Source organism: Notamacropus eugenii, chromosome 7 (genome assembly GCF_028372415.1).
Source record: "Notamacropus eugenii isolate mMacEug1 chromosome 7, mMacEug1.pri_v2, whole genome shotgun sequence".
NCBI classification, from domain to species: domain Eukaryota; kingdom Metazoa; phylum Chordata; class Mammalia; order Diprotodontia; family Macropodidae; genus Notamacropus; species Notamacropus eugenii.
Window position 1 is genome coordinate 110,284,107 of NC_092878.1, and position 15,042 is coordinate 110,299,148.

The 15,042-nt window shown below is 35.9% G+C and overlaps 1 pseudogene; it reads right to left on the bottom strand.

The window, feature by feature from the left end:
* Nucleotides 1-13,066: 13,066 nt before the first annotated feature.
* LOC140514737 (large ribosomal subunit protein eL8 pseudogene) lies at nucleotides 13,067-13,854 on the bottom strand (annotated as a pseudogene).
* Between the last annotated feature and the right edge of the window lie 1,188 nt (nucleotides 13,855-15,042).

The window sequence follows — 15,042 nt, forward strand, 5'->3', positions numbered from 1 at the left end:
AAGGCAAAGAAAGTAGGATTACAACCAAGAATAAACAACCTAGAAAAACTAAGAATAATCTTTGAGGTGAAAGAAAATGCAAATTTTATAATATAGACAATTTCCAAACATTCAGATGAAAAGACCAGGCTGAATAGAAAACCTGACATTCAAACAGAAGAATTGAGAGAAGCACAAAAAAGATAAACATGAAACAGCATCCATAAGAGAATCAGTAGAGTTAAACTGTTTAGATTTCTATAAGGAAAGATGATGCATGCCACTCCTAAAACATTATTATTATTGGGTCAGTTAGAAGGAGTCTGCATAAATAGGGGGCATTATTATGTTTGGATGATCTCCAAAAATTATTGTAGCAAGTTTCTCTTAGGAAGAGAGATGCTGGGAGAAAGGGAAGGGGAACATTGGATGGGGTAAATTTTCTCACATAAAGGAGGCGTGCAAGGAAGAGCTTTTACAGTAGACAAGAAAATGATGGGGTGGTGGGCAATGCTTTAACCTCACTCTCAATAGAATTAGTTTGAAAGGTGAAGAATATACACCCAGGTATAGAAATCTATCTTACCCACCAGGAAGTTAGGAGGGAAAGGGGATAATTGGGTATAGTGGGTTGGGTTGATAAAAGGGAGCCTGGATAATAGAAGTCAATAATCAGAACAAAAAAAACACTTGTAGAGAGGAGGAAAAGAGAGAAAGAGAGAGAGAGAGAGAGAGAGAGAGAGAGAGAGAGAGAGAGAGAGAGAGAGAGACAGAGACAGAGACAGAGAGACAGAGAGACAGAGACAGAGAGACAGAGACAGAGACAGAGAGACAGAGAGAGAGACAGAGAGAGAGACAGAGACAGAGACAGAGAGAGAGACAGAGACAGAGACAGAGAGAGAGAGAAACAGAGAGAGACAGAGAGACAGAGACAGAGACAGAGAGACGGACAGATAGAGAGAGAGAGACAGAGAAATGAAGAAAAATAAGATGGAGGGAAATGCATAATGATCATAACTGAATATGGATGAGATGAGCTAACCCATAGAACAGAAGGAGATAGCATAACTGATGAGAAATCAAAATGCAACAATATGTTGGTATAAGAGACACACTTGGGACAGAAAGACACATACAGAGCTGAAATGATTTTCTGAAGTAGTCTATCGTACTTCAGTTGAAGTGAAGTTTACAGGACTAGAAATCACGACCTCAAATAAAGCAGCCCTAATTGAATAGCCCAAATAACCCTAATTGAAACTGATTATTAGGGAGACTGCATTTTAAAAAAAAAAGCACCATAGAAAATTATGTAACATTTAAAATATAGTAAATATCTCTGGTAAAGGCCTCATATCTCAAATACTTAGAAAAACTGATAAAAAATAAAAGCCATCACCCAATTAACAAAAGGTCATAGGAAAGAAATAGAAAATTTTCAGGGAATGAAATCAAAGTTATCCATAGTCATCTGAAAAAATTATCTGAATCACAAATGATAAGAAAAAGCAAATTAAAATGATTCTGAGGTACCAATTCATACCTCTCAGAAATGACAAATGCATGAGGGATGATGGCAAATAGATATATAAATGAACTGTTGGCAGAGTAGCAAACTGGGCTAGCCATTTTGGAGAATAATCTGGAAACTGTGCATACCCACTGATCCAGCATTACTACTATTAAGTCTATACCCCGAAGAGGTCAGAGGTAAAGGAAAAGGACCTACATGTACAAAAAATATTGTTAGCAACTCTCTTTGTGTAGACAAAGAATCAGAAATAGAAAATTGGATTGGCTAAATTGGGGAATAATTAAGCAAGTTGTAACACATGCTTATGAAATAATTCTACTGTACTGTAAGAAATGACAAAGGAGGTGGTTTCAAGAAAGAAAATAAATGGCAAGATCTATATGAACTGATGCAAAGTGAAGTGAGAACAACTGGGCCATCACTGTATACAGTAACTGTAATGTTGTAATGATGAGCAAGTACTTTAACCCTTTTTGCCTCAGTTTCTTCATCTGGAAAATGATCTAGAGATGAAAATGTCAAACCATATCAGTATCTTTGCAGATGAAAGCTTCCAAAAGGTGTTATGAAAAGCCAAACATGATTGAAAAAGACTAAAAAGCAACAAAAACAACAAAATATAGATTACAGAGCAAATTAGTGGTGAAATATGAAGTCTAAAATTAACTCATCCATAGAATTTGACATGCCTTTTTAACAGCATGGAAAGTAATGGAATATTGAATGTTAAAAGAAAAATAATCTCCTTTACTAGTTTAAATTAATTCAAACTATATTATACAAGATGGGTACATAAATTTGATGTAAAAGGAGATACCATAAACAATTTAAGAGAGCAAGGAGTCAGTTACTGTAACATCAAACAAAATAGGATCTTTGCCATTTTTTTGGATTGAACTTTAACCAATCAGGTCTGTGCATGTGGGCTCTAGCCAATCTGATACTAAGTAGGACTGTACATAAAGAGTGGATATGCACAGTTTTTAACCTATTGGCCATAGTTTCCTGATTATTCTCCGAAATGGTAATGCCAGTTCGCTACTCCACAAACAGTTCATTAATATATCTATTTTCCCTCATCTCTCTTGCATTTATCATTTCTGAGAGGTATGAACTGGTACCTCATTAGAAATTAACAAAAGGTGTCGAACTTACAAAACAAATCTTCCCTAATCAAGTTTCCCTTAGTGGGCAGTTCCGTTAATGTTCTTCGAAGACCTTTAACTCTCATTAAAATAATTAACATTACATTTACCTGCCAGATCTCTGAATAATGGAAGAATTTATGACAGAGAACATTGTGGAATATAAAATGAATTATTTTGATTACAATAAATTAAAAAATCTTTTGTACAAACAAAGTCAATGCCACCAAGATTAGAAGGGAAGTAGAAAGTTGGGGAACAATTTTTACAACCAGTGTCTCTGATAAAGGTCTCATTTCTAAAATATATTGAGAACTAAGTCAAATTCATAAGTATACAAATATTTTCCATTTAATAAATGGTCAAAAGATATAAACAGGCAGTTTTCAGATTAAGAAATTAAAGCTATCCATAGTCATATAAAAGTGTTCTAAATCACTCTTGATTAGAGAAATGCAAATCAAAACAACTCAGAGGTACCACATTACACTTATCAGATTGGTTAACATGACAAAACAGGAAACCGACCAATGCTGAAGAAGGTGTGGGAAAATTGGAACGTTAACGCATTGTTAGTGGAGTTGTGAACTGATACAATCATTCTAAAGAGCATTTGGAACTATGCCCAAAGAATTATAAAACTGTGCATAGCCTAGACCTAGCAATACCACTACTCTGTCTCAAATAATCTAACAAAGATCAACAATATCAATACAGTATTCCAAAGAAATAATAAAAAAAATGAAACAGATCCAGATATACAAACATATTTATAGCAGTTCTTTTTTGTGGTGACAAAGAATTGAAAATTGAGGAGATGACCATCAATTGTGGAATGACTGAACAAATTATGGCATATTAATATAATGGAATATTATTATTCCATAAGGAATGATGAACAGGCAGATTTCAGAAAAAAGCCTGGAAAGGCTTACATGAACTGATGCTGAGTGAGGTGAGCAGAACCAGGAGAATACTGTACATATTAAGAGTAACACTGTGCAACGATCAACTATGACAAACAGCTCCTCAGCAATACGACGATCTAAGGCAATTCCAAAAGACTCACGATGGAAAATGTTAAGTACATTTAAGAAAGAATTGTGGCGATGAAATGAAAATCAAAACATACAATTTTCACTTTTTTGTTTTTTCTGTCTTGTGATATTTTCTCTTTTCTTCTGATTCTTTTTTCACAACACAGCTAATGTGAGAATATGCTTAATATGGTTGTACATGTATAGCCTGTTTCAGATTCTGTTGGGGAGGGTGAAGAAGAAGGAGGGAGAAAAAATTGAAATTCAAAATCTTAAAAAAGGGAATGTTGAAAACTTTACATGTAATTGGAAAAAACTGCTATTAAGAGTGTGTGTGGGGGAACTAGACAATATAGAGAGGCATCTCTCAAATAGATGAATATAAAATCTGACAAACTATCTTTCCTGTCTGGGAAAGGGATTTTTAATAGCAGCTCCTTGGAGTCAATAATACTGTATTTATTTTTCATATGACTATAGAGAGCTTTAATTTCTTCCTCTGAAAACTGCCTGTTCATATCCTTTGACCATTTGTCAGTTGGAGAATGACTTGAATTTTTGTAAATTTGAATCTGTTCTCTATTTATTTGAGAAATGAAACCTTTATCACAGACACTCTTTGTAAAAATTCTTTCCCAGTTTTCTATGTCCATCCCAATCTTGGTTTCATTGACTTTGTTTGTGCAAAACCTGTCAATTTCATGTAATGAAAATTATCCATTTTACACTTCGTAGTGTTCTCTATCTCTTGTTTGGTCATAAATTTCTCCAGTCTCCATAAATCTGACAAAATACACTATCCCTTGTTCCCCTAATCATTTTATAGTATCAGACTTTATACCTAGATTATGTACCCATTTGGACTTAAATCTTTTGTATAGTATCAGGCATTAGTAACCCTACATTTGTTTTATAATCCAAAAGAGTAATTCTAATGATGGTAGTCAAGTCAGGTAAAAAAGAGGGCAGCTCTGTTGAAGGATAGTGGGGAAGACTTTATGTTGCAGACAAAACTCCTATGGCCCCTAAATCCCACTGCCAACACTAATTCGCTGTCAAGCCATGGCATGGTGTACTAGTATGCTACTAATGAAATCCAAATCATTTTAGATATATGCCTATTTGTAAAACATAAAATATGAAAATTATGTATTTATGGTATCTACTCTCTCAAAGGAATTACTAGTCTTTTGATATGATCTTACCCACTATGCAATTCACCTTGGGGTCAGATTACTTAGGTGATCTAACTTCTAAATCCTAGTGTTTGGTCACAATCTCCAAAGTAAAAAGTTAGTGGAGTTTTAAATGTAGGCCAGGTTCTGAGCGAAGAACTGCTTAGGATCCAGTGCCCTCAGGTATGCATGAAACCACCGAAGTCTTTTCACAGCCAGTCAGTCCTAATGATATGTAATCAAGTCATTAAGTTCATTAGATTCATTCCAAAGGAAGTTAAAGACAAAAGGGTATCCAGAGCCTAGTCAGGGCTTGGGAAGATATCCATATGAATTATTTCTAAGAGAATTCACAGCAAGAAAATGTAGCTTTATCTAGAGGAAGGAAGGGAAGGATACTTTTAAACTACATTTTGGTAATTCTCTATTTTCTCTTTGTAAAATTTACTTTCCTCTTGTTTTATAAAGTCCCCTCAGAAATCCTATTTTTTCTTCAAGAGTTCTTCACCTCTTACCAATATAAAAAGACTAACATTAAGTCTTAGAATCAATACTGGTGGAACTGGGATTAACCAAGTTACTCACCTAATTTGCTAGATTTCCCTTCCCTCCATCCCCCAGTATATTTTGACAAGATAATTATTCCCAGTTTATCGGCACACAGTATAATGCACTGGGGAAAAAAGGATAGATCAAGTATTCTGCCAACATTCGATCATTGATTTACAGTTGAAAATGGCTTCAAAAGTCATGGGGCCCAGAGACTTACCCAAGATTCTTTGGGTACCTTGGTGCCTTTTTGAATATAGATTCTTGGATTCAAGATTCAACAATTTTTACTGCAATAGAAGTATGGCTACAACAGTCAGTAAAATAAAACCTTTATTAGGCACTTCGGTTGTGAGTTGTTTCAGCAACATCTGACTCTTTGTGACTCCAATTTTTTTTTGCAAAGATATTGCCATTTCCTTCTCCAGTCCATTTCACATATGAGAAAATTGAAGTAAACAGGGTTAAATGACTTGCCCAGGATCACCCAGCTAGCAAGTGTCTGAAGCAGAATTTAAACTCAGATTTTCCTCATTTGAGGCCTGGTTCTTTATTCACTGCTTAACCTTGCTGTCTATTAAGCATACACGTATATACCAAACACTGTTCTAAGCCTGGAAATTCGAAGAAAGGTATGAGACAGTTCTTGCTTCCAGTCTAACGGGGGAGACGGCATACTAGTAGTTACGTACAAATAAGGTATAGAAATGACACATTGGAAATAATCAACAGAGAGAAGGTGCAGAATTCTGTCTTCCATGACTTCCAAGTTAAAAATTACCTTTCCCTCCTCAGAGAATTCTGGAGGACTTTTTATGACTTTCTCCTTTGTTTCCATTATATTCTGTCTTGTATTTGTGCACCACCTGCAACCCTGACCTCCATCATAGGCCAGTTTTCATAATTTCAACAATAAGAGGACAGAGTTGGTGCAATGAGGCATTTTTGCCACTTCTCAGGCAAAGTCTGCAACTGCACACCTCACCAACCTTACTCTCTAAAGTCTTCCAGCCTTTACTCCAAAATATGCAAATTAATACAGAAAGTAAATGATTTTAAGCAATAGAAAAAATGGTTTCCCAGGTGTAAAATAAATGAAACTTAAGCTGCTGTATACTTTACTTTCTTCTGGTCCCAACTTTGCAGTTATAAAAGTTGCACAATCTTTGATTCTCATCCATGATTAATTCACCAAATTTATTGATCAAATTAAAAAAAAAGGAAGTAATTGGGTACTACATACCATAAGTATCACTAGCTCTATGAAACTAGAAATATTGAAACTAATTATCAGAAAGTCAATGTTCGTTAAAACATGTATCCACCACTCTCCCCCTCCACTGCAACAAAAAAAATTTATGAGCAGTTATTCGACCAATACTTGGCAATGTTCTCAGTTCATGCTAATCCATTCTTGACAGGATAAAATTGAGAAATGTTAACCTTCTCATTACTCATAGTACTACAGACTTTTCATTTCCACTTTCATTATCCTGCCAAGTGACCTTATGGGTAATAAAGATGAGCTCATCCTTGAGTTCCACTGAGAGAAGTCAATGACTAACTGCATAGAATTCTGGTGCTGAAAGAAAGGAATGCAACAAGTCATTAAATGTCAAGTGCGTCCTACAAATTATGTGGTGGATCATGACCATCCTCCAACTTTTGCTAGTTCCTTAGTAGATTTATTATTCTGCAGAGACTGCATGACCTAAGAGCAAACAGGAAAAGAGGAAAAGTCAGATACTATTTCATTTGGGGCATCAGGTGAGTAGCAACAGAAAATCTTGGTCTGCCATTATTTGACACACAAAGGTCAAATAACATCCCCCACAGAGAACCTTAAATAATCTGCCATTTATCATTAGTGTTGCAGTCTGAAAAAAAATTGTTTCCTTTCCCCTTTCTCAATTCTACTTGACAAAAATATCAATTAGCATTCTAGGATCCTACTTTACCTAAGTCTCAGACACTGAGTCTGATGGCAGACTCCCTCCCCCACTCACCCTTCAGGATTCCCTGAGGTGAAACTCTAAATCAAAGCATGCCTAGTGAAGGTATGCTAGGGTCAAACAGTTCACACCAGTTCCTTAGCCAGGTCTACTCTGCTGAAACCTGGAAGTTCGGACAATCAATAGCATGCCTATAGGAATCAGAAAGGCTTTGGGGGAATGAAGGGTAGCAAGCAATTTTAGAACATTTCAACACAGCAGAAAATTACCTGAGGACCTATTATCTAGCTTAAGATAGGAATATGAATTGCAGTCTTCTAGTATGCTAAAATTCAATATTCCAAAAGGTACATCTTGACTGCAAGAGGATAAAAATGAACTGTAATGCTGTTTGAAAGTTTTATAGTAAAGAGTTTCAGCTTGATGTTAGACCATGAAAGAACTTATAATCATCATTGAATACAGTGTATAATTTAGGAATGGCAGGCTATGCATGACTAAGTGATCATTCTTTAGGGTAAAAGCCATAAGAAAATGAGAGGATATTTTAAATGTAGTGGAAATGATTTGTATAAAGTCAAATTCGAATTTTGAAAAAAAATCATATTATCCTATTTGATTAAAATTCAACACTATAAATATACTGCTGCCTTAATGCATTTAACAGTTTTTAGCATAAATCAGTTCTAATCATTGTTCTACAGCATAGACGCATGTAGAATTTGGACTAGGTGTGCCCAAGTGTTCCCAAAATACAATGCTGACACACCTGACTTGTATTCTAAGAACACCTATGCTACAGGATGGCAATTAAAATGAACTCATAAAATTTTGGTTCATTAAGGCTTCAAAATATTTTTAAAGCTATTTTTAAATGTTCATGCAGGTGAAAGATTAACCCAATGTTTTCAGTGTATTTTTTAGTCTTTCTTTAGGTAGATATCAAAATAGAGTGCTGGATCCAGAATTAAAAAAGAGGAGTTCAAATCCTACCTGAGAAACTTTCTGTGTGGCCTTAGGCAAATCATGTAACTACTGCTGTTCTCAGTTTCCTCATGGGTAAAATGGGGATATAACTCCCATGGATGTCAGAAGAAAGGATAATATTTATAAAGTGCTTTGCAAATTTTAAAGTATTCTACAAATATCTCCTATTATTATTACTGAGATAAAAGTCCAGAAGAGGAATTCACTCATTTTGTCAATAATCTATCAATCCATCTATCTATCATCTATCTATCCATTTATCTATCTATCTATCTATCTATCTATCTATCTATCTATCTATCTATCTATCTATCTATTATCCATTTCTTGTTCTAACTTGACTGCTTGTAATTCTACACTCCACTGGGGAGCAATATCTCATACTAGGCTCTATTGCAGATAGAAGAGTGGACATTCAGATGTAATGTAATTAGTATCTGTGGTGTTTTCCTCTTATTACCTTTGGGAAAAAATAAACTAATTTAATCCCAAATGAACAAATGCCACAAGTAGACATTTTTAATTCTCACATTTCTAACTTAGTTAGAACTTTTATTCTAACATTCTGTATATTAAATGGCTCTGGAGGAGAAGTGAGGCTGGTGACCTTGCACAGCTACCCCTCACTCAAAACAAAGTCAAGAGCAAGTCTTGTCATCATTTCTTGGATAGCATGGTCTTCTTCAGCAATGAAGGACAAACACAACAACAACTTTTCTTTCACCTTTCTTGCCTCTATCGGAGGAGGGTTGAGGAGAGGTTACTTTCTGTACTCAACAATTTGCACAGTGTCTGGTACATAGTAGGTGCTTAATAGATGCGTATTGACTTGATTTAAACAATACACCTGCGCTTCTACCAATCAGACTTCATTTTCTTCTAATTAATATAAAATGTAATATGTCTTCTTGACTTCAAATGTGGCTATCTACTATAAGCTGTCTCTACTGAACATAATTTAATGTCTTCTTGATTACTTGAAATGACAATATAAATCTCAAAAAATACTGCAGCAGTCACCAGCTTACAAAAGGTTATATTTCAAGAAACCCTTCATAAATCTGTTTGTTTGAAACTTATTGTGCAGTGAATTTTCCCATAGAAAGAATGTCATATCTGGTCATTAATTTTACAGTACAGGTCACAAAAACTAATTTAATCCATAATGTTTCTGATACCACAGATCTTTCCTAGGATGTATGACAATGTTTCTAAGGAAAACTGAATTCATTTGGGCCCACCATGTAAGACATGGAAAATATATTGGTTTGCTTTATCTAACCATTCTTTTTGAAATAGAGGGCTCATTGGTGAAAGGGATGGAAATCATCAAAATGTTTTTATTAACAAAATATATATTAAAATAATATTTATTACATGAAATATCAAGAACAAAATACCCTACTACTTTGGACCTGACAGTGAGACCAAGCAAGGATTCTCTTTTATCTCCACTCCCACTAGATGAGTGGTCAATCCAGACTGATCAATCAATAAGCATTTAGTAATTGTCTACTATGTGCAAGGCACTGTGTTGAATAAAGAGGACACAAAGGTCAAAAACAATGGTCTTTACCCTCATGGAACTCATATTCTAAGGGAGAAGGCAAAATGTAAAAATTACGTTGGTTGGTTGTTGTTCTTAAAGAGGACCAAAATGACATAATTATGTTGGAGTCAAGGTTACTCTGACTGGGGCTAATCAAACCAATACAACTTGGAATGCTCTAGCACAGGTTTGCTCAAATAGTCAACGTGAACATTTGGAGTGAAGATTTCTCTAAATTTGCACATCTCACGTTTCTTTTGAGTTACTGCAAATCTGCTTCACCCATAGAGCACAGTGGGCAAGTCATGCTGGGTGGTCCTTTATCAGTGTCTCCAATTTCATGCAATAGATTCCAAAGATCCTCAGAGAGACCTGGAGATTGTCATTCTATGGTCTTTTCTGACTTCCATGTGAGCACTTCCTTTGTGTGAGTTCTCTGTAAAATAGTCTCTTAGGCAAACATACATTTGGCATTTGAACAACATAGTCCATCAAAGTTGCACTCTCTTCAGTAGTATGAATGCTTGGCAGTTTAACTCAAGAAAGAATCTCAGTATCTGGTATTTTATATTGCCAGGTGATCTTAAGAATCTTCCTAAGACAATTCAAATGTAAGTGATTCCACTTTCTGGTATGTCACTGGCATATTGTTCAGGTTTTGCTGGTTTACAACAATGGAGTCAGCTCTGTGGTTTAGCAAACATTCAGTTTGGTAGGTAGTCAGATACTTCTTTGCTCCCACACTTACTTTTGTGGTCTCCTTCTGATCTTGCTCTTGTAATGCATGTAACAATATCATATGTACTTCCCTGGAGAGGGTACTGCTGAGGTAAGTGAACTTATCCATGACATTCAAAATTTCTCCATTTGCTTTAATTGATGCTTCCATATGTGGACAGTGTGGTATATGTGAGATATGCATAGAGTAAATGTGAGGTAATTTCATAAGGAAAGCGTTGGACTTGTACGTATTTGGCAGAAGGGTGACATAGAAAGACTTCCTATGTAGCTTCTGCCATGGTCATTTGATTCTTTATTTTTTTTAACCTTCTCCAAGAGTCTTATGAACTTAGGATCTTTTACTTTTGGCAACAGTTTCTCTTAGTATGCTATTTCTGGCATCATCTCTCACATTTCCCTTTTTTGAAAACCAGAATAAAAATTTAAAGCACATGAAGGAAGTTTCCAAAGATATCTTAAACCAATGCTGAGTGTTGACATAGGGAGAACTCCTAGTCCTACAAGGCTATAGCTACTGAAAACAAGATCCTGAAGATTTTTCTACACTTAAAATTCTTTTAGAATGCATCTAGAGTTTAACTTTACCTGATTTCTAAGAACTAGCTTAGATAAGTGTGGAGAAAAACCTCCCCAAAAGGTTGACCGCTAGGTGGTGATTTCCTTAGCTATGGCAGCCATCATCAGCCACAAAACTATTTTTTTTTAATGCCCTTCAGTTTACAGTGACATACTTCCTTTCCAGCAATGTACTATGATGGAAGAATACAGTAATAGGGAAAATAGGGTACTCAGGCTCCCATGCTATGCATTAGCTTGGCTCCTTACTCTACATTTGATAACCTTGCCAAGTGATCAATGATCTAATAAGCTACTATAAGAAATAAACTACACTGATATTGAAATTTTGGCAATAAATTAAACCAGAAGAGATAAAACATGGATAAATGAAAAGAACGATGACTCAGGGTCATCTAAGAAAAGTGAATGAAAGAATTGATAGAGCAGGTTCTATATGTAAAAAAAACAACAAGAGAGTTCAAGTTCTGGAAACTAAGATGGTGGAGGGAGTAAAAATTAATCATTCGTACTCTGTCTTATTGACCTCTGAAAACACAGAAAATATTGCCTAAGGAAAAACACTGGAATAGCTGAGCTAGCATAAGCATGAGATGCAGCAGTCTTGTAACCTGGAAAGCTTGGGGAATTAATGGGAAAAACTCCTCTCACTCTGGTGGAAGGGGAGCAGTACAGGATAGGAGGTATTCCTGCAAGCCAATAGCTTGTTGAATATCAACTCAATGGTAGATCCTAAGCCCCAGGGTGGTGGAGCAGGCAAGCACTAACACTAGGACTCCCTGAATGCCTTGGCACAGGCAGGGGAACCAACACACAACAGCTCAGAAAGCCGTCATGTGCACTGGTGGTAGGAAACCTCCAGCAGCCCAACCTCCTGGTACTTTAGCACAACTCTAGGAGGCACAGCTCCAGATTGATAAGCATCCTCCAGAAGCTAAACCTTCTAGTACTTTAAAGAATCCCCTTGCCCACCCTGAGAGCTTCACTGTTACTGACCCCCGCTCAGCACTAGATAAGCTGCAAGACCCCTACAGCCTTCAACTGCCAGCATCTGAGGTCCCAGCACACAAAGTCAGTGACTATGTCCCAGGGTCCTGGCATAAGTAAGTTGGGTCAGTACCTCCTGTGTTCCAGCAGGAGATCTCAACTTTAAAAGTCAGGAAATAGTCAAACACCATGAACAAAAAGCAAAAATGGACAGTAACTACATTTCTTACTATGTGGACAGGGAAGATGCTCTAAATCACTATTGATTAGAAAAATGCAAATCAAAACATCTCTGAGGTACCACGTCACATCTAAGAGACTGTCTAACATGATAAAACAGGGAAATGAAGATGTGGGAAAATTGGAGCATTAATTCATTGTTGGTGGAGTTGTGAACTGTTCCAGCCACTCTGGAGAAAAATTTGGAACTATGTTCAAAAGGCTATAAAACTGTGCAGATCATTTGACCCAGTAATGTATCCCAAAGAGATAATAAAAATGGGAAAATGACCCACATGTACAAAAATAATTATAGCAGTGATTTTTGTAGTGTTAAAGAATTGGAAATTGAGGGGATGTCCCTCAGCTGGGGAAGGGCTGAAGGAGTTGTGATATAAGAACTTAATGAAATGCTGTTGTTCTATAAGCAATGATGAGCAGGGAGACTTGAGAAAAACCTCGAAAGACTTATATGAATTGATGCTGAGTGAAATGAGCAGAACCAGGAGAACATAGTACACAGTAACAGTCACATTTTCGATGACTTACTTTGATAACTCACTTTATTCACTTTTTCTTTTCTTTTTCATTTTCTTTAAATTTTTATTTTTATGTAGGGAAAATTCAAATATACATTTAATTCAATTTGGTTGCAAGTTCCTTAGCTTGCTTGGCAATACAAGCCACTGATTTTGGACCCAGAACGTTGCCACTCCAGTGACAACGGATGTCTTCGTATCTGTCATTGTAATTGGTTTTGATGGCTTCTACCAGCTTAGCCAAAGCTCCCTGATGTTCAGAATTAACTTGTGTGAAGGCAATGCTTGTGCAGGTCTTTCTGTGAACTATGTGACCCAGTCTGTCTTTACCTTTGATAATACAAGAAGGAATCCCCATTTTCCAGCACAAGGCAGATAGAGACCAGTAGCTCAATAGGGTCCAGGTCATGTGCAATCACTACCAACTGTGCTTTCTTGTTTTCTACCAGGGTAGTAACAGTGTTAACACCTGTTCTGAGGACTGGTGGTCTCTTAGTGGGGATGTCTTCTTTGCCTGCAGCCAAGCCAGCAGCCTTTGCTTCTTATCTTGCTTTGTCTACCGTCTATACTTGCGAGTCAGTTTAAGCAGTTGAGTAGCTATCTAATGATTCAAAATCTGGGTGAACTGATTAATTGCTGGTGGGACTTTCAAATGCTTATAAAAGGCAGACCTTTGATGCTGCACTCTGATGTACTGTGGTCATTTGACAAATCGAGTAAGGTCCCTTTTGGGCTGGATGTCCTGACCAATGCCAAAGTTCTTGGGCTGCTTCTCCAACAAAGGATTGACTGTTTCTTGGCTTCTTGCTTCTTTTTGAGAGCAGGTGCTGGAGCCACCTTCTTCCCCTTGATCTTCCATTTTGGCATCTTGGCTGGCTGAATGAGATAGCTTTACTCTCTTTTACTTTTGTTGTTTTGTTTTGTTTCTTCTTTCTTGTGGTTCATCCCATTAGTTCTAATTCTTATTTACATCATGAGTAATATGAAAATATGTTTAATATGAATGTATTTGTAGAACTCATATCAGATTACCCACCATCTTGGGGAGAGGGAGGAAATGAAGAGGGAGAAAATTTAAAATCTCATGAAGTGAATGTTGAAAACTAAAAATAAATAAATTACTAAAAAATGAAAAAGGAAAGGAAAAGAAAAGTCATTTCATGAATATTGAATCATTTCTTCTTGTAGTACTCATGCTACATGCAAACTGAATGACTACCATGAAAATAATGACAGTTTATATGTCAAAATTTACAGTAGATCGTGAAGAAGTGATTTTACAGTGAACTTAAACTCCAGACTTCAAACTCAGTGAACAAGTAAAATAACTACAAATAAGAATTACATGCATATTATGTGTTAGGCACCGAGGCACATATAACATGAATTTGGAGTCATAAAAACAGTAATGAAACATATACTTTGATACTTGATGATTTATATCGAGAAGTGGTGATTCCCTTTTCACATTCACAAGTCATTCACAGAGGTGAATGATAAAAAAAATATGTCATAAAACAGTTCTGGGTTAAGAAATGAAAGAAATCAGTCTTTTAAATTACACACATTCATTATGGATACTTTTCTCAAGAGAAAAAAAAGTGAGCCCAAATAAACATACAATGAATTTTTTTGACTTTGTAGGAAACAATAAGTTACCATCATCCACATTATTTTAGAATGCACTGCTTGTATGCGGTCAATCAGAGCAGATAGTTACAATGCACATCAAAGTTAATATCAATTTTATGTAGAAATAAAAATGAGAAGAAAGTGAGTGAAACTACAGCTTTAACTTGACCTATTTAAACAAACAATTGAATCTAGAAAATGAGAAGTGTATAAAAGTAAATATATTGAGTTTAACTTTCATTATTTCTTACATACCTTTAAGTAGCATCACTCACCAGAGTGAGTATGCCCAGAAATTGACTCAGTCAGTAAATCCTTGAAAACTTGACCAAGTCCAGACATGGCAAGTCAAGGATAGTGAATTAGAATCCAAGCGAAATTGCCAAATATCATGCAGCAGAGGATGAGGGATTATCAAGAATATAATGTCATAAAACATCA